We start from the raw sequence: 21,564 nt of genomic DNA on the forward strand, positions 1-21,564 counted from the left end.
CCCAGTCTTGGGCAGTTCTTTATAGCAGTATGAGAACAGACTAATACAATAGTGAAAATGTAGAATATATTATTTTCATATGTCTCCTAAAATAGAAGGAAATAGAAATTATTAATTTTATGGTGAGTGAAATAGAGCATAAGACCAAAGGGATATTTGGGGAGGTCACCTGGGACTGGTAGAGGGAACACAAAGCTTAAAGTAGATACAGAGGGCAGCAGTCACATTAGTGTTTCTCAGCTTTCTTTGCACATTTTGTTCTCCCAACCTTTTACTTTCCTGCCTTCCTCCTGTCTCCTTTCTTGGTATATTTTATTTGCTCAGTGAGGCCTTTCTTACCCTATTAACATTTACAGTCACTTCCACCACTTCCAATTCTCTCTCTTTATTGCTCTGTTTTCCCCCATAGTACAGAATACAATTGATCTTATTATATAGCTTAGTTATTCTGTTTATTGCCCATCTGTCTCCACTGGAGTATAAGCTCTCTGAGGGAAGGAACTGTTGACTGTATTGCTCACCATGGTATTCCCAGTGGCTAGGATAGGGCTACCATATAGGAGGTACTAAACAAATACTTTTTGAATGAACAAATCAATGGTACTAGTCCAAGCTTTTTTTTTTTTTGTATATTGTTGTATAACTACTAACAGTTGGCCATAAAAATAGGAATATAGAATTTGAAAGTGATTCACAGTGATGAAACTACAAGCCTCTACAGAGTTTGTCTATTTTTTTCTGTTTTTTTTTTAATGTAATTTAGCATATCACATTGTGAGAGACTATGTCACAAGATCTTCTTGAATTAATGTAAAAAGATGTAACTACGAGTGACAAGGTATTGGTCCTGGACTCAATATTTATGATGATGTGTGGTTATTTACAGTTAGAGAGACTTGTGCATTTTTATACACTAGCTGATTTTATGTTAAAACAAATGTAAATGGTGGTTAAGACATCTCTATGGCTAATATTTCACATGCCTCCAGTGAGACCATAGCCTAACATGCTGTGGATCTGAAGTGTAAATTCAAATCATTATCCATGCTTCATCAGAACATTTGCAGAATCTATGCAGCGTGTGCTAGAAATGTTGGAGCAAATGATATCTTTATCACAGCTTCTGATCATCACATGATGAGACAGCGCATTTCCACCAATTCACAGTGCACTTTGTCAATCTAGTGAAGAGAAAATACAATGATTAAATTATATTTGAGCCATAAAAAAATACACCTTACACTGCAACCTCTGGTGTCTGGTTGCTAAAGTTAATAGACAATGAGTTCTGTGAAAGGGAAAGTGCATTAATCTGTGGAGTTAAAAATAACTTTAACTGTAATTTAATGTATTTAATATGAACTACCTTGTTATTTTTATTTTATAGAAAGACCTTCAGTTAGTAATGATTATCTTCTTTTTTCAATTTTAAAAACACTAAAACTCATTGCCTACTCCCTGCTTCTATGAAGTCCTTCCTATGTACCATTCCACAGTTTTTGTCATTGTCTTTACTCCTTCATGTAGAACTATGTTTAATGTGCCTGATCCATGTCATAGTTACGAAGTGACAAGAGAGTAATGGGAAAGATGAAGGGTGTCCATTGAAAGAGCTTTAGTAAAAATTTTAATTGTAAATTATTTCTGTTATATATGTATGGTTTGTTTCTGAAATTAATAGGTTTCATATGAAATTTTCTTAAGTTCAACATAATCTCCCTTCTCAATTTTTACAGTTTATTGATATATTTGGTATTACGAACATTCATATGACAAAATTGATGCACTTTAAAATTAATATAGAAATTCAAAATGTACTTTTAAAGGTTATACAACCTCAAAACACTCTCCTTTTTAAATGGCTATAGTATATACATTAAATTTTTCTTTTAAGCTTATCATTTAATAATTTTCCGAGGGACTTACTACACTTTAGGAGTGATTATGATTTTTAGTATGAATTAAGAAGGATAGTAGTGTCCAAAACCTTAAGACTTTTACCCAAAGAAAGATAGACAATACTCAAAGATTTTCATGTATTTTATATCTTGTTTGTTCTTTATTAAAAAAATCATCTTTCAAAAAATATTCCCAAAAGAAAAAAAGGTATGTTTATACAAATTTTTGTGTGTATATAGTAGGTATATATATTTATGGAGTATATTTATGGGGTATATTTCAAAAAATATTCCCCCAAAAAAGGTATGTTTTTATAATTTTTTTGTCAGTATATAGTAGGTATATATTTATGGGGTATTTATGGACTACATAGCAGGTGTATATATTTATGGGGTAAAGATATGCAATGTGAAATACACACATCACAAAGAATGGGGTATCCATCCCCCCTAGCATTTATCCTTTGAGCTACAAACAATCCAGTTACACTCTTTTAAGTTATTTTAAAATGTACAATGCAGCTATTATTGAATATAGTAACCCTGTTGTGATATCAAACAGTAGTTCTTATTCATTCTTTCTATTTTTAGTACCCATTAATCATCCTCACCTCCCCTGCACACGGTCTTCCCACCCCCCTACCCCACTACCCTTCCCAGCCTCTGGTAACCATTCTTCTACTCTCTATGTCCATGAGTTCAATTGTTTTGATTTTCAGATCCCACAAATAAGTGAGAACATGTGATATTTGTCTTTCTGTGCATGGCTGTTTCACTTAACATAATGATGGCCAGTTCCATCTGTGTTGTTGCAAATGACTGAATCTCATTTTTTTATGTCTGAACAGTAGTCCATTATGTATATGTAACACATTTCCTTTATGCATTAATCTGTTAATGAAAACTTAGGTTGCTCCCAAATCTTAGTTATTGTAAAGAGTGCTGCAACAAACATAGGAGTGCAGATGTCTCTTTGATATACTGATTTCCTTTCTTTGGGGTATATACTCAGTATTGGGATTGCTAGATCTTATGGTAGCTCAATCTTTAGTTTTTGAGGAACCTCCAAAATGTTCTCTATAGTGGTTGTACTAATTTACATTCCCACCAACTGTGTACAAGGGTTCCCTTTTCTCCACATCCTCACAGGCATTTGTTATTGCCTGTCTTTCGGTTATAAGCCATTTTAAATGGAGTGAGATGATATCTCATTGTAGTTTTGATTGGCATTTCTCCCATTTCTCCGATGATCTGTGATATTGAGCACTTTTTCATATACCTGTTTGCCATTTGTATGTCTTATTTTGAGAAATGTCTATTCAGGCATTTCTCCGATGATCTGTGATATTGAACACTTTTTCATATGCCTGTTTGCCATTTGTATGTCTTCTTTTGAGAAATGTCTATTCAAGTCTTTTGCCCATTTTTTGATTGGATCATTAGATTATTTTCTGTAAAGTTGTTATATCTCCTTATATATTCTTGTTATGAATTCCTTGTTAGATAGAGGGTTTGCAAATAGTTTCTCCCATTCTGTGGGTGGTCTCTTCACTTTGTTGATTGTTTCCTTTTCTGTGCAGAAGCTTTTTAACATGATGTGATTCTATTTGCCCATTTTTGCTTTGGTTGTCTCTGCTTGTAGTGTATTCCTCATGAAAGTTTTGCCCAAAAAAATGTCCTGGAGATTTTCCCCAGTGTTTTCTTGCAGTAGTTTCATAGTTTTAGGTCTTAGATTTAAGACTTTAATCCATTTTGGTTTGATTTTCACATATGGAGAAAGATTGGGGTCTAGCTTCGTTCTTCTGCGTATGGATCCTGTATTCCCAGCACCATTTCTTGAAGAGATTGTCTTTTCCCCAGGATATGTTTTTGGTGCCTTTGTTGAAAATAAGATCATTGTATCATTGTAGATGTGTGGAAAAAAGGTATGCCTGTCATATATCTGCATACCCTGAGTGTTATTTTAGAAAAATCAGACTATGTTCTTTTATTATATTGTATGATTGCCTTAATTTTTTATAATTATTTCAGTAAGATTAAATTCTTAGCTTACCACAAAAATAAGCAAATGCAAGTGAGGATTTTATGACATGTATCTAAAATAAGTAAAATGAATTTTATAAAGAGTGAAAAAAAAAGCAAAACATTATTGTATTAGCCAACCTAAGAACTAGATTATTTCATTTATAAATTAAAAATGAAGGCAATAAACTAAGAGTTCTTGCAGAATCATTATCAGTAACTTTTGCCCTGGTATATAACCCTTTATAAATATACATACTTATGAATATGTATTTTAAAAGGGAGAGAATTATGTCTCTTTAAGATTATTTTTATTATTTATTATTTTTTTATTTTTTATTTATTTTTTTAGTATTTATTGATCATTCTTGGGTGTTTCTCGGAGAGGGGGATTTGGCAGGGTCATAGGACAATAGTGGAGGGAAGGTCAGCAGATAAACATGTGAACAAAGGTCTCTGGTTTTCCTAGGCAGAGGGCCCTGCCGCCTTCCGCAGTGTTTGTGTCCCTGGGTACTTGAGATTAGGGAGTGGTGGTGACTCTTAACGAGTATGCTGCCTTCAAGCATCTGTTTAACAAAGCACATCTTGCACTGCCCTTAATCCATTTAACCCTTAGTGGACACAGCACATGTTTCAGAGAGCAGGGGGTTGGGGGTAAGGTTATAGATCAACAGCATCCCAAGGCAGAAGAATTTTTCTTAGTACAGAACAAAATGGAGTCTCCTATGTCTACTTCTTTCTACACAGACACAATAACAATCTGATCTCTCTTTCTTTTCCCCACATTTCCCCCTTTTCTATTTGACAAAACCACCATCGTCATCATGGCCCGTTCTCAATGAGCTGTTGGGTACACCTCCCGGACGGGGTGGCAGCCAGGCAGAGGGGCTCCTCACTTCCCAGATGGGGCGGCCGGGCAGAGGCGCCCCCCACCTCCCAGATGGGGTGGCGGCCGGGCGGGGGCTGCCCCCCACCTCCCAGACAGGGCGGCTGCCAGGCAGAGGGGCTCCTCACTTCCCAGACAGGGTGGCTGCCGGGCGGAGGGGCTCCTCACTTCTCAGTCGGGGCGGCCGGTCAGAGACGCTCCTCACCTCCCAGAAGGGGTGGCGGTGGGGCAGAGACACTCCTCAGTTCCCAGACGGGGTCGCGGCCGGGCAGAGGCGCTCTTCACATCTCAGACAGGGCGGTGGGGCAGAGGCACTCCCCACATCCCAGACGATGGGCGGCCGGGCAGAGATGCTCCTCACTTCCTAGACGGGGTGGCGGCCGGGCAGAGGCTGCAATCTCGGCACTTTGGGAGGCCAAGGCAGGCGGCTGGGAGGTGGAGGTTGTAGCGAGCCGAGATCACGCCACTGCACTCCAGCCTGGGCAACATTGAGCACTGAGTGAGCGAGACTCTGTCTGCAATCCCGGCACCTCGGGAGGCCAAGGCTGGCAGATCACTCGCCATCAGGAGCTGGAGACCAGCCCGGCCAACACGGCGAAACCCCGTCTCCACCAAAAAATATGAAAACCAGTCAGGCGTGGAGGCGCGCGCCTGCAATCCCAGGCACTGGGCAGGCTGAGGCAGGAGAATCAGGCAGGGAGGTTGCAGTACAGTCCAGCCTCCACTCGGCATCAGAGGGAGACCATGCAAAGAGGAGAGGGAGAGGGAGGGGGAGGAGGAGAGGGAGAGGGAGGGGAAGGGGGAGAGGGAGAGGGAGATTATTTTTAAAAACCCAAATACATGTTTGAATTCACAGATTCCATTAAAGGAAACACGCAAATGTTTGTCTTTTAGTTCAGATATAACTTAACACAGTGCAGGCAGTTAAATCAATATTCTAAATAATTTATTTAAGCTAGGAACTTGCCTCCTTCTCTTTTGATTCAGAGACCAACAGTGGAATGATAATGCAAGTACTGTGCTCCCTGGTCTCTCTTCAAAGTGGGTGAGGCACATCTCAGCAGCTTCATAGTCTGTGCCATCTATACTCTGCATCTCCTTTTGGCAAGATCAATAGGCCTGCCTAGAATGCTTTTCTCATCATTATGTCTTTTTTATACTTTTTTTTTCTGAAATATTTGTGAGTTAGCATGGGAGTGTTAGCAAAGGTCAGCAGTTAAAATTTCACCTTAGTTTACTTTCGTTCATTCATTCATTCATTCATTCATTTTACTGATTACACACTATCCATAGGGCTGGTCTTTGGGAGAATGAGTGTGTGAATAGTTCTTTGCTCCAGGAGCTTAGTTAAGAATATACAACATACAACAAGAGTGTATACATATGAGAACATGCATTGCACATGTGCAGTTGACATCCTGCATACTTCTGAGAGGCAGATAGGTACAAAAGTAGCTCATCATAGGTGGTAGGATATGTTAAGTATCACATGTGTGTTTTAGAAAACAAAAACAATAGGAATTCAGGAGAGGAGAGCATCACAGGTCTGATAGCAGTGCAAGCTTTAGAGAAGAAGTAAATTCCAGCCAGACCTTGAAATTGTATTAAGTGTTGGCAAAAAAGAGACAAATTTAGAGGTACTCTTTTTTTTTCTTCACTCTATCCTGGTGAAGGGCTTAAAAATTGCTGGTTATATCGGAGAATAGGATTGTTGAGTTTCTGCATCCTTGCTTGTATGCAGGGGAGCAGGAGGGATAGAAAGAAGGGGCATGTCAGATCAGGCACTGATGGGAAGGACACAGGACAAAAAGGTCAATGTGGCAGGAGTAAAGGGTTCACGTAGGGAATGTCAACATGAGATCAGAGAGACATTTAAAGCCAGATTTAGGGAAGGCTTGAAAATAATACTGAGAGCTTTGAACTCAGTCCTGTAACTAATGAAGAAACAATGATTATTTTTTAACTGAAGAGTAGTATAATAAAATCAGTTACAAAAGATGTGTCCACTTATAAAGAATTGCCTAATCATATCTATCAGGTTGCACTAAATTCTAATAGATAATCTAATCATGTGTTTATGTTGACACAGCACCTTACATTCTTATACATGTAACTATTGTAGTGAACTTGAAATTTCATCATCTGGGAAACTAAACTTTGGAAAATCAAATGATTTGGTGGTAACAGGGCTTAACTCAAAAAGTAGGTTTTCCAAGTCGAGTGTTCTTTAAAATCCTCATCTTGAGTATAATTATGTACTGTTTGAAAGGTTTAAACTGGTCCAGGTGATGCTGTCCCAATGAAAAAGAGGGTGCTTAAGTATGTCTCTTTATTGTTGTTGTTTTGAGAATGACAAGCCTACTTATAACCAAGAGATGCAAATGGTCATTTTCTCTTTGCCTAGGGCACTGCCTAAAAACACAGCAAGAGAAACACTTTGGAAGAAAGTCCCAAGACCACTAGAAGCCAAACAGAAAGATGGATTTTTGTTTTGTTTTCTTTTCTTTATACTTAGGATGTCATATGAGTAAAGGAGGTTGAACAGTTTTGGCCAGGAAACTGATAAAGACTTCAAACTCGAAGGGTGGGGTAAATGGTATTTGATGAGTTCCTTGTCTCCTAAGGAGGTGAGCTTCATGAGCTAATAAGTCTTTTCCGTCTGTGAAATCAAAAGACAGATTTTACAGCATTTGGCAGAGAGGGTTAAGCATTTGGGGACCACATGGAGATTATATAGAGGAAAAATCAAAGGGGAGAGCTGCCTTTTGCCTGCAGCATGCATCAAGCTTGGGCTCATCTGTAAACAACCCTCCCCTCCCCTTGAAAAAGGATCAACCAGAATGCCACTCCAAAAAGTTACCACATGTCAATTTTTTTTCCTGCTCTCAATGTTTGTGTCAGATGTTTTAATTTAGTCCCCTCATACTATGCATGATGTTCTGAAAAGGTGCAGTCAGATTTAGAGCATATAAATATGAGAGAGAGGGAGAGAGAGAGAGAGAGAGAGAGAGAGATTGAGATTGATTCACCCAACTCTTGACTTGCAGTGATTTCTGCTCCCAGTTAGAGCCATAAAGCATTTCTACTCTTCAGCTGTGGCAATAGGGAATGGAGAGGGGCAAATGGAAGTCAGGTGTAGAATGTAAATTCATTTCTAAAACAGACACAGACGCACACACAGACACACACACACACACATACACACAATCAATGTTACAGCCAAATTAGGGGGACCTCGAAATTTGGAGTCTATTGCAGAGCATATTTTTCACTGTTGATGCATGCTACATCATGTCATTCTTTCAACAAATATTTTAAAAGCACCAAGTAAGCAAGAGGAAGTAGTGCAGAGTGGTTACAGCTGACTGAAAGCCAGACTGTTCCACCAAGCCCTGGCTATCTCAGCTACATCATGCAGCCTTGGGAAAACACTGGTCTCCAAAGCCAAAATTCCCTCACTGGCAAAATGAAGATAGAAACACTGCCTAGAGTTGTAGTGAGAACTAAATGTGGACATGGTAAGTGCTCAATAAATATTCTTTATTAGTGTGATCTTGTGCCAGGCAATAAACTTAACCAGACTCTCATTACTACTTGGAAATTCTCATGTTAATCTATTGTAGACTCAGATTTGCATTCTTCACAGTAGCCCTTGGAAATATTTCACTGAATTTACATTGCCATTCTTGTGAGACCTTACCATTCCAGATGGTAAGATCTTGGAGGGCTGGGCTTATATCTTATTTATTCTTAGATTTCCAAGATGGGCATATAGATACTATACACTGAAAACATTTACTGAATAAATATTGGAAGGACAACAAGTATTTATTGAGTGCATTGTCATTATTTAACATTTAGTTTAATTGGATAGGAAAAACAAACATACAACAAATGTTAAAATAATATGAGTGAGAAGACGATGAAGCCCAAGCCATGTACAGAGAATAAAGGCTGTGGTCTTTCCCATATTCCTTTTTCTGTTACTTATAACAGAATACTTGAAACTGGGTAATTTATAAAGAAATGGAATATACTTCTTACCGTTGTGGAGGCTGAGAATTCCAAGGTCAAGGAACCATATTTGGTGAGGGCCTTTTTGCTGCGGAGGTCTCTCTACAGAGTCCTGAGGTGAGGTGGTGCAGGGCATCACATGATGAGAGGGCTGGGTGTGCTAGCTCAGGTCTCTCTTCCTCTTTTTATACAGCTACCACCCCCACTCCCATGATGACCCATTAATCCACAGATGGATTAACACATCCATGAGGGGACAGCCCTCATGACCCAATCACCTCTTAAAAGCCCCACTACTCAATATTGCCATATTGGGGTAAAATTTCAACGTGAGTTTTGGAGGGGACACATATTCAAGCCATAGTAGTCTTTAGGAGAGGGACAATATCAATGAGGCTGAAGACAGTGATTTGGGACCGAATTTTGTGTCTTGAAGGAGAGGTAGTTTACATATGCAGAGAGGATAATAGTATCATTGCCTATGGGAAGCTGTTATTCATTTTGAACAGAAAAGTAGCAAATTGATGAGAAAAATGTCCAAAGAAGGGTAGTTTATAAAACCTTTAAAAGCATCTTGGGGCAAGGAAAGAAAATGTTACATATGTTTTAAGAAGTTAATCTTTTAATGTTGTAGAGATGTGGGAAATTATAGAAACAATTTAAATTTTCCCATCATTTGGCAGAGTAGAATATTGAGGCCATGGGAGTTTAATAATTTAAAAAATACACAATTTGATAATTTTTTAAAAAATGTATATCATGACTACTATCAATAAGTTTATCATGAGTCTGTAGGAAATTTCTTCCTTTTCAATTTTCCTGTTGTCCTCAGAGGTGATGGATATAGGCACTGGATTAGGGCTTTTCAAGTTCTTGAAGCTGTGAGTTGAGGTTTTTCTGTTTCCCAGGATGATCAATCAATGCAAAAAATTGAGCTTTAAAGATTCACTATGAAAAAGGAATGCTGCATAGATTAAATTGCATTTGAAGTTTAGACCTATAGCTTGGCTAGTATATCAACCTCCCAAGTAGACCATTTATTTTAGTGGTTTTAAAGGTACATGGAAGAGAGTCAGTCATTAGATAAGAACCAAAGGAAAGATACTGTGCAAACTCTGTCTGTCTCTCTCTGTATTAAATGGAAATGCTTAACCCAATGTTATTAAGTATGGATGTGGACATGCCTAATACCTGGCATGTCATTAATTTATAATGAATATAACTTCGTTTTCTGTCTTTCCACTCAGATCCTACCTACACCTGGCTAGATATAGCTATGAAGTATCTTCCTGATTGCAGAGTCAAAACAACAAAGTTTATGCAAAGATAAAGTTTTTTACTAGAAAGTAGAGGTCATTAAAGGTGGGTGGAGTGTGGGTAGTGTCACCAATGTCCAAGAGGTAAGGGACAATATTTTGGAAAGGACAATCAAAATCCTTTTTTATTCAACATTTCCTTTGCTCTTCACAAAAGATCCAGACAGACTTTAAAAGTGTGTTTTTCTTTAAGGGGTTAACTTTTTATTCTTTTTTTTCCCCCTTTATTTATTAGAACAGATTTATGACTGTGTCTCCTCTTAAAAGTTCCATCTTGTTTTATGGTGGTTTTCCCATCATCTCTTCTCCCAATAGGTGTGAAACCATTATTTAAAGACTTATTCCTAGAGATATCAACATTTTATAGAAAGCAGAAAACACTGGAAAAGCATTATATGGCATCAAAATAGGGGATTGAAAATGTATCAGAGGAGGAGAATTAACATGAAAAACTGTAGGCTCTGGAGCTCAACTACCTAAACTTAATCTTGATTTCACTATTTATCAGCTGCATGATCTTGGACAAATGATTTACCAAACTGTGGCTGAATTTCCTCATCTATAAAACAATGATAATAATATTATCTAGCGTTGCAGAGTTTTGTGAGAATTTCAATGAATTAACAAATGTAAATCACCTTCAAAAATGACTGGAGAATAAGAAATACTCATTAAGAATTAGCTATTATTATTTTTCCTGTAATTATTATTTATATAGAGTGCAATTCTTCTTTCATACAAATATAATTAATTCCTCAGGAAATTAAAGCACTGTGTTTGAGTCATGTGAGTGAGTAATAAACCTGGGAGCAAAATAAGTCTTCTGATTCCCAATTTTGTTTGCTTCCCACTGTACCATGCTGAGGTAGAAGAAAAAGTCAGAAACGTAGTGAAGAATGCATAAAGGAAATGTACAATTTGCTCTGTTGAAAATCACCATTATTTCAGTCCCCAAATTGGGTGCTACCAACAGGTGGATTACTGTGACAAAATAGAAAGAAGTTTTGTTTTGTTTTCTTTATTTTCATTGTTTTCTATATGCTAAGCAAATCCTAATGTCTCTGGAAGTTTGCATTGCCCTTAAGAGATCTTCATTTTCTTTCCATCTCTTGGAGATTGCTGGTTTCTATGCCAAACATAGCATTTGAAGAGACACCATTGTTTGCAATAGCATTTTATTTGATATTTTGCCCTTAATTCCAATCTTGAACAAATTTTTATTTGCCGTGTTTGGTAGGCTCATGTGTTGAGCCTGCGACTTCATTGAACATCAACAAGGAAGCTTTTCTGTGATGCATATCAATCTGCAAGTGGAAAGATCCTCAAGATCTTACTTTAAATGAAAGCATGAGAAACATCATATATCCTTAATTCAGTCCAGGTATATTGACTTTGAAGATTTATGAAGAATGCAGAGATAGACACTATCACACACACCTTGTCATTTTTAAGCTCCCCTCTTTGGCATAGTAAGTTGGGGAAGAGGTGATTATTCTAGACCAGAACGTTTGTCAAGGGTGTGTTTTTGATTTGTTCTGCAAACCAAGCTTTTGGCAAGAGAAGAGTGTGTCAATATAAAGAGCCTAAGAGAGGTGCATCCTTGAGCCTCTGTTGAACTCTGTTCAATGAAAGGAACAGATTGGAAACCCTGTTACTCTCTCAAGTCAAGATCCTTTCTCTCTGACTGAAAGGTCTCTCACCACTAGAGCAGGGAGTCAAAACTCTTATACTGCAAAGATCCCCCTCCAGGCCTTTTTCCTGATCCTTAATGTCCAACTTTAGTGATTGGAAACATATGACTTTTCAATACTTTCAAAGGAGTGTTCAGTAAAGGAAATCAGACAAACTCTGAAATCCATATTTTCTCACAATTGTTACCCTTCTACAAGGATATTACCTGTGTAGCTAGCTAGAGCCTATAGTTTAGGTAGAAAATAGGCTAAAGAAGATTGGAGAGGCTTAATGGACCCAGAAAGGTACCTGGGTCCTGAAATATCTCCCACTTCAACCCTAAAACTCTTTGTGTCTTAAATTGCATGAAGTTCTGCTAAGAAGCTTTTCACTGAGTTGTGTGAATGTCTTTCCTAAAAACTCAGTGGGTTTCCACTAGGGAGGTTAAAGAAGAATGTTCAGAGTTCACACACCTCAGTGTGCACTGGTTGAATCAGATGACTTCCTTCACCTATAGCCAGGACACTAAATAATAGGAGGAGAATGGATACTTTTATAGCAAGGACCAGTTAGAAAGAAACTATCCTGGGTGAAGCACTGGCATTAAAGTCTTTTCACCTATTCAATAGAGCATAGCTATGACCAAAAAAAAAAAAAACACACACACAACAACAAAACAAAACAAACAAAAAAAAACTAAACAAAATATTCCTAAAGGAAGAAGACACAACAGAGGGTGTGAGGTGGAGCTTAGGGTAAGTGGTAGGGGGTAGGGAGTAAGTGAAAAAGAATGAATTTTCTTTCTAATACCCATCCACTCATTTTCCAAGTTTGGTTTATTTTAAAATTGTATCTATAGAGAAACTGTGATCATAGGTGTTGCTAGTATAGCAGTCCACTTCCAACAACTCAGAACATTGTCTTATGTTCAGAGGGCATTAACTGACAAAAGATTGGGTAGATGGTATTTTTAATGGAAGCTACAGCCCTCTTAGATTTTTCAAACATCTACTTAGACTTGAGTCTATTTTCTAAAATCTCTTCAAATGAAATAATCTGCATTTTAAAATTCTTATCAACACAGATACTAAGGGCAAATATAAAATGTGTATATTAATACAAATACATGAGATTACCTTAAAATTAGTATTACAAAGCTGTAAAAATTTTAAAGTAGCATAATACTAAGTTACATTTAGGAAAGTCATCGTATTATCGTCTCTTTTGAGGCTCATAAAAATTAATTATCCTTAGCCATAGTTTTTCCTTCTAATTTAATTTCTCCAAGTAGTTTTAAAATAAGGTCAAGTCAAAAATACTATTCTGTACATATGTACTAGATAACAACTGATGTATTGCCAGAGAAAGCTTATAGCCCAAATGTGAAAGAGTGGAGTTTCTTAAACCTGAACATATATAAGAATTACCTGGGATAATTTTTAAATGCAGATTCTGATTTAGTAGGTTTGGGATGAAATCTAAGATTCCTTATTTCTAATAAGCTCCCAGGTGATGCAGATGCTGCTGGTCAGACATCTAGCAAAAGGATGGAGACTCAATCATTAATGATTATCAAGCAAACAAGGAGCACCTTAATCTCCTTTACCCCATCACCTCTGTTTACCAACCAGTAGAGACCTCTCTAAGTATATACTAAATTCTGTGTAATATAAATTATCTGAGCAACATACATTGTTCAAAGGTACCCAAGTAAGTCCTTGGAAACCAGGTGATGTTGTAGGAATTTGAAAGTCTGACAGCTCAGCAACCATGCCTGGGGTGCCCAGCCTGGATTACCTTTTGATGATTATAAGGGAAGTTAGTTTAATTGTTAATGGAAGTGTCTCCCCCAATCCGCACCCTTACATTAATATTTGTTTTGGAAAGCGCTATATCATTTTAAGTACACTTTACTGTGTGTAATTTCCGCCTCCTCCTCCTTCTCTTCTTATGTTTTTGTAACAGCTCTCTGCAGTAAATCTATCATTTATTATTATTACTAATTGCAATGTACAGGGAGGAGTTGAGGCTTAAAGAAAGATCTATGAGTGCCAGATCACGTATCACTGGAGAAGTGGCTGAGCTAAGCCTAGTTCTAATGGGCTCTGGGATTCTTCACGCATAAAACAATCCTTCCCCCATTCGTCCCACTGCCAATGATGACTATGTAAAAAGAAATAGACAAAAAACAATATGCACACATTCCTTTCGTTTTTGTGCCTTTTTTGTTCAAAACATGATATGGCCTAACCAAGAGGTTTGACTTGCTCTCCGAAAGCTACTACTTCCGTAATCGACCAGCAGGGGACACTATGGCATAGGAATTCAGCTTTACTTGCTGATTACCGTTTCAAGGGTTGTTTCCCGCCCCCACATTCTATTCAGTTTTTTTATTCCATTTTCGCCTTACTCACATTTATTAGATTGGCAGATGATATTCATCATTGGAAACAGTTCAACATACTTTACATTGAAGCAAAGGTTTTTACATTTTTTTAATGTTAAAAAAGGGGTGTGGAAAAAATTATAGCTGATGTAGCAAATAAGTCTACCATTAAAAAAAAAACAACAAAAAAAGATTTCTCTTGTATCCATACTTATAAAATTAATGGAAGTATTAAATTAGTGGAAAAAAAGACATGAAGGCTTTGATCCCTAGGTACCTAGAGCAAATGTTTGTCACCTTTACTTTTCTTCTGCTACAGATTAATTTTATTTTCCAAACACAGTAATAGATAAAAGAAGACAAGCTATACTAGTCTGAGTTCCTCTGGGTCTTATTTTCCACAGATTCAATCAGAATAAAAGGCTGCTGTTCTAGGCAAGTCCAGGTTGAGCAACTTCTTGTATCAAACCTTCAGTTCACTCTACTGGGATTTTTCTGCCCCTTCCCAGGTCAATAGGAGAAGAGAGGTCACTTCCCTAAGAGTAAAATAATCTGAACTAGGGCTTCCAGGAAGTGAAAAGGCTGGCTGGTTTGCATGATTATCTCCAGCTTTGAATATAGCAAGATATTGAAATACCAGAAAGAGCTGTTAGGAAAATCACCCTGGTTGTGTTTTAAGTTGCTTTTAAATGAATTGTTTTGTTTGTAAAAAATAAAATAAAATAAAATTCCAACCATAGGCTCTTGTGGCAACTTGCCTACCCCAAAATGGTCTCAGCATGCAATAATTGCTCCATCCTTTTCTCTCCCTTGCCTTTTGTTTGCCATTAGCTATTAATATAACCAATTAAAGACGTCTCACGTAGGATCCCAGCTGAATTCATCTAGTAAAGTGTCCTGTCTTCCCTTAGGGTACCCCTAGTCATACTTTGGAAGGGAATCAAATCTAGAAGGAATCTTAGAAATTTTAGTTTTATGGGCCACTTAAGCCCTCTCCCTCCCCGCTCTCACCAGTGAAGAAGCCAAGTCCCCAATTATCAAACCATTTGCCAAAGGACACATGTCTGCTTTCAGGGAGAGACTGGAACATCTCCTGACTGTCCTGCAGTTACTGCTACTCCTGGGCAGTGATTTTTCAAACCATTAGCGATATTGGTATTTGATTCACACATATACATTAAGAGTAATTTTACTAGCAGGCCTTCCCATCTTAAGGTATAGATTTTAAAATATTTCCGTTTTAGAAACAAAAACTAATGTAAGCATCTTCCCACATTGAATGTGAATGAGGAACCTGAAGGCCTAAACAAAGCGCTTGGTATCTAATATGAACATATTTTGATAACAGGGCCAAAAATATCCGAGAAAATCATGGAAGAAAATTTAAATTTGAAATGTTACATTGGTTAACCCACTTTTCTGAGTATCAGAAAAGGTCCACAATATTTCATTATTAGAGTGGGCACTTCTCAGTGCAGTTCACAAGAGCCTCTGCTCTGGGTTTTTGCATTAAGGTGATCACACAGTACTATGACATGAATAGATATATCTTGCGGAGCATCAACCCAGGTGTGTGAAATATCACCACAACATGCCCTTTGATAATCAACTGTATATTTCTTAAACATATTCATATCTTCAGTTTCTACCAAATCTTATAAAAATAAAACATACACTTCTTGAATGCAAAACATTCCTCTTTGTTTGCCAAAGCACACTTTTTTTAAGTTTCAGCATTCAGAATTCTAGCAGATACTTTCTTGATAAGTTTTCAGATTTTGAGCAGAACCTTACTTGTCCACACTGACATGTTTGTTAGTGTATTCCAATTTCATTAGTCCAATGGAACCTTTTTAATGTCCTTTCACCTGGAAACTTTCTGGTCTAGTGCCTTGTGGTTTTGCTAATGAAACTCTTATCTTGTCCAGCCATTGATACCCTCTGGCATTATTTATTTAAGCTAGTTTTTCTTTATTATATTCATTACAATCAGAAATCTAAGTATTTTAATCATGTTCCCACTTTATTATGTTTATATGAGCAACGGCGTTTCTGAAGACCCCTACCCCCCAATAGCACTCCTTATGGAGTTCTAAACCATTTGAATATTTAAAAAAGATGGAAAGTGTAGATGAATAAACACTTATCATCCTTGATTTTGTCTGTTCTGCTATGTTTTCCATTTCAGTAATATGGAAAATCTTACACATATTGGAATATGGGAAATATGTCAGTATAAAGGAAACTCGACATCGCTTCCTTCATTTGTGAATTTTTTCCTAGCATATTAATGTTTTATATCAGCAAGTAACAATAGTTTCATGCAAAGTATACAAATAGGTGAAGGGAACAATCTGTAGAGGGACCAAGTACAGTTTGTTCAGACTATTTCTTTCTTGGGGTGCATTATGCCACAAGCTCTGTTTGGCAAGTGTTAATTGTACTCGTCTACCTGACATTTGTGCATTTTACTCATGTCTCCTAACCACAATTCTTTCCTGGACTCCCATCTATCAAACAACATTATCCTTTTAATTTTTAACTAAAGACCTGTTCTTATTATATTTATTTATTAAAAATTAAATACCTTTCAACGATAATATTTTTCCAAGAATTTTTTTTTTTTTTTTACCAGTTCTCTCGTTACACAGCTGGGTAGATTTGGAGTAGTGTAAGTTTTTGCAGAATACTGAACAAGGTTTTTCAAAAACACCTGAATGCACAAAGACCAATTTGGACAACATGACTTAGTGGTGAGAGCCACACGAGCCTGCTTACTGGACCCCTGGGTTAGGCAAGCCTAACTCCATGCACACAAGTGATGGGCCCTGGGCAAGGGGCACCCATGAATTAGAGCCCTTGAAAGAGCAAAGGGCCCTGTGCTTCCTTATAAAAGCTCTCCCAATAGGAAGAAGCATGGAACTGAACAGAACATGCCTAAAATTATTTTTCCCAAGTGTGGTAATCAAAGGCATAGGGAAAAACCGAGAAGAAAAATAAAATCCTTCCTCATGAACTCAGGAATAGAGAAAATGTGTTACCCTCTAACAGTGCTGGAAAACATTTCCAGAAACATTTGAAAATATTGATCAAGAATGGAAAAGTAAAAAATAATGCAAGTAACCCATTCTTATATGAGGGACAGCTAGGTTTAATAATGGGAAATATATCCTTCCAGACCTCATGTGGTGTCAACCAGGTTTTATGCAATATTTAGGAGTGGCCATTTTCCCTGTTCTTGAATTCGTCTCTTAAAAAATTACTAAAGCCCTTTAAAAACTCAACCCTTTAAAATCTAAGTGAAAAACATAAAAACAGAGGGTTAGTAGAATAATCAAGCTTATTCTCTATTTGAGTTTTACTTTCGAAAATCCATTATGACCTCCAATCAGTCCTGAAAATAGTCATGCACATATTTGTCCAGACATGTTATAATTTATTCCAACTGAGTGGGAAAAGAAAGTTTCTTTCATGTATATGCTTGTATACCTACCCTCCTATCCTCTACCATCAATAGAAACAAATGACTGCATGATGAAACTCAGGGTATCTCTCAGCCCCACTACTGGCTGATAATTGAATAGCATACCACTGTTGTACTACCAAGCTAGATATAGTGGAACTCTAGAAATGACAATAGAAAACACATGAGGAAGCCTTTTAATTAGAGAATGATTACTTTTTTGAGCCAGCTGGGGTATAAGTAAATCCTGTCCAAAGGCAGTGCCCATTAGTCTAATGACCACACGCCTGCAAATGGAAACAGTTTTTGGACTTCTCTACACAGGGAAAATGACTCTGTATGTTAATTAGCAGAAGCTCCTTCCCAGTTTTATCTGCTATAATAAATTATTTACATTTCCACAAAGATGCATCTGTTTGAGGTCTCATGTGTATCCTACACATACTTATGTTTTCCACAATACTGCTTTTTTTCTCTGCCTAACATAATAACCTTGTTCACTCTATTTTCAGTTTTCTTTTCTTTTATTATTTGAGTAGGATTCCAATGCTTGAATAACATTGCATTTGAATAGTATACCCTTTTTAGTTACTCGACTTTACCAGGTGCACTTTCTCAAAAGAAACTAATAAGAATGCTAAGATAATAAGTACAATAGCCAGTAAACTTTAGTAGAGGGAGAAATTTTAAAATTCCTTGCTGTTTGAATCTATGAAAACCGTGACCTTAGTGGAAATGCAAAATAATGCAGATTTTCTAAACAGTTCTACACGTGCTGGGAGTTACTGTGGAAACTTAGCCAATAAATCATTCCCACTTAAAAGGGGAAAAACAGCCAAAGAATCTATGTTCCTGAAAATGTCAGAGCCTCTGAAACGTGTGTGTGGAAAGCAATGTTTAAACCAAATATGATGTTTTTTTCCAACATTCTTCCTTTCTAATGTGAAATAACTAATAATGTATTCACATTATCTGTAAGATTTTATCTTGTTTTGAGTGTCCAAATGTATTTAAGAACATTGCAAGATTTTGTTTTGCAATTTTACTGTATTTGTTGGTTAATTAATTGATTGCCATTAGAATGGGACTTTTTAAATAACCTGTCATACCGAAATAATTCTGTTACTATAAAGGAAAAAGAGTCAATAACTAACACCAGTAAAACAAGTAATGAAGCTTTTAAAGATAAAAAAGAAATCTCTCATACCTCCACCATTCTAAACACAACAGATTTCCTTTGAGCCTATCCTTTTTACTGACAGTAGCCAGAAAACAACTGTGAATGAAGGGCTTTCCAGATCAATTCTTAAATCAAAAAGTGTTGGAAAACTCAGATTTACAAAAGAGAGAAACATTAGGAGCTTGTGTCCTGGTCAAGAAATGACCAATGAACTCCTTGATAAGCTTCACGCCCTCACCTGTAACATGGACTTAATAATAGTACCTACCGTTCATCTGTAACATGGCTGTAATAATGGCACCTACTCATTGCTGTTAGCATTGAAGGAGCCAAAGTATGCAAGCCAATCACTTAACAAATGTCCATTGTTCTGCTTGTCATTCTTTGCTTATACTTCCTGACAACAACCAGAAACCTTATAAGAGTGGTCTGTTCACTTTAGTGAAGGCTAAGTCGGCATTAGGTGTTTTCCATCTTAAAGCACACAATACAGACTGGGTAGAGCAGCAGCGTCACTGATCGCCACTCTAATAGCTCTCTGGCTAAGTTTCTCATGTCCTTTGCGGTGTTAACTACAAAATGCATCGACCAGATTCTCCTCATGGTTTCTTCACAGGGCCAGAATGACACCAAAAGTAGAGTAGGCCCAGTGACCTGATACCAGAGAGCCAGAACACTCAGCAGAGTGCACAGTAGGGTCCTTGCATAGGGTCACCTGAAGACCTGAGACCATCTTCGGGAGAGTCAGGAGTGGAACGTGCTGCTTCTTAAAAAGAATCTAGGATAGTAGATTTATCTTCTTCCCTTCTCCTCTCTAGGTTTCACCTGAAGTTTACAATAGCCTATCAACCTTCAACAACTTTGACCTTAATTCCAAATCTTAAGGAGACAAAAATACTCATCTTCTATGTAAAATTGCTGAGAAACCTGCTCTGGAAGATATATTTTAAAAAATTAATGATAGGTTTTTCCTCTTTTATTTGAGAAATCATCTTACATTTCTGAATTTGAATGCTTACTCCTCCAGAATGTTTGAGCACCGTGATCAGTATTTTTGCACTTCACCTGAGAGTGCGTGAGACCCTTTATGGTTATACTTAAACAGTCTTGCCTTGCTATGCCTCCTTCGCACAGTAGGTTAGGAATCACTAGAGCAAAGCAGACATAGCCCTGTTAACACCAAAAAGAAGTTCTCGTTTTTTGACCACAATTCCTCATAACCCATTCCAAAAACAAAACAAAAAACCCTCAAACTCTTGATAACAAAAAAATTCACTACCTAGGAAAATTCAAGCAGGGTGTGATATATGTATATATTTGCTTTGTAGCAGGAATGTGGATGATTCATATTGTTTGCTATGTGTAGCTATCTAAAAATATATCCATAATACAATTTTAGATCACAAATAGTTCTGATTCAAATAAGTACCATTACATGTGATACTGTTAAGCAAAGAAACTTTCACATGTTAAGTTGACAATAATGAAGTCTAAATAAACAGGAATTTGTTATTTAGAGTAGGAATAATGTTACTTTAAACGGTACTTGAAAACCACTTACACTTTTATCTGTGCTGAAGATTTTGGCAGTTCTGCCTGTTTGCATGTGCTCTTGCAGAGGTTGCTATTTGCATTGCTCTCAGGTGTTGGGTAGCAGCCAGCTTTCTCATTAGGATATTGAATTAGAATTCTCAGTAAACTCTATTAAGTACTAATTTTAGTTTATGAAAACTAAATTTTAGTAATTCAATAACTTTTCAATAATCTACCGGTAAGGATACTCTAGACATAGGTAAATGGCCTTCAACAACCTTAGTCCCTAACGACAGAGCAGAGGATTTACATATTTGGATGAACTGAGTCATCAGGGTCACCAGGAGTGTTCTTGAGTCCTGCTAGTGGCAGTGAGTTCTACACTAAAAATGACCAATGTAGCCATCAGAAAGGCAAGGAGGCAAATTTCACCTCCACTTAACAGCTGTCTGGTGTAGGACAAGTTGGCTGACTCAGTTAGTTTTGTCTTCTCTGAAATAGGGAACTTTATACCTCATGGAGTTGTCACAGAAACTTATATGATATAGTGCTTGTAAAGCTTTTAGCACATTCCCTGGCATAAGTTAAGTTGTTCTATAAACATTAGTTATTGTGATTCATTTTGTTATCTTTCACAAGTTTCAGCAGAGTACAAGGAAATGGTAGTTGCATATTCAATTGAAGTGGATGAAATCAGACTGTATTTTAAAACTAGCAAGCATATAAAGGACCTGTTTTGATTTTTCCTAGAGCTGATATATACGTTAGAATCCATTTTTATATCAGAGTAAATGTGAGCAAGATAAATAATGTATAGAAAAAAATTCTTTTTTATAATGTCTTCTGCTTGTAGAAGAGTATGTTTAATAAAATATTTTAAGTGATCTTTGTTGGGTTCCTAAACAGCACATTTTAGCACTTTTTGATGTGAGGTAAAGAATTAGGACAAGTATTGTGATCATTTTCTGGTATTTCAATCTTGTAGTCTTTAATTTATTCATTTATTCGGCAACCATTTGTTGAGTGCCAACTATATGTCAGGCTTTATGGGCAAGTGTAAACAAAATAGAATTCTTATCCTCCTAGAACATAATTTCTATTGGAGAATATCAATAACAAAGAAAAAAGAAATAATATGATGTGAGTATAATATAATACCTATGAAGAAAAGCATAGCAGGGAAATGGGAAAAAGC

The 21,564-nt window shown here is 37.0% G+C and overlaps 1 protein-coding gene and 1 long non-coding RNA gene across 45 annotated transcripts in view; one reads left to right on the forward strand and one right to left on the reverse strand.

Annotated features, from left to right (window-relative positions):
* NRXN1 (neurexin 1) overlaps positions 1 to 21,564 on the forward strand; it is a 1,114,986-nt gene that overhangs the window by 613,992 nt on the left and 479,430 nt on the right. The window lies entirely within an intron of this gene.
* On the reverse strand, positions 4,275 to 6,387 carry LOC129397168 (uncharacterized). Its single transcript, XR_008624359.1, has 2 exons — positions 4,895 to 6,387; positions 4,275 to 4,853 (listed from the first exon to the last, which is right to left on the reverse strand). It is a non-coding gene; the product is annotated as an uncharacterized LOC129397168 (long non-coding RNA).

Source organism: Pan paniscus, chromosome 12 (assembly GCF_029289425.2).
Source record: "Pan paniscus chromosome 12, NHGRI_mPanPan1-v2.0_pri, whole genome shotgun sequence".
Classification (NCBI taxonomy): Eukaryota; Metazoa; Chordata; class Mammalia; order Primates; family Hominidae; genus Pan; species Pan paniscus.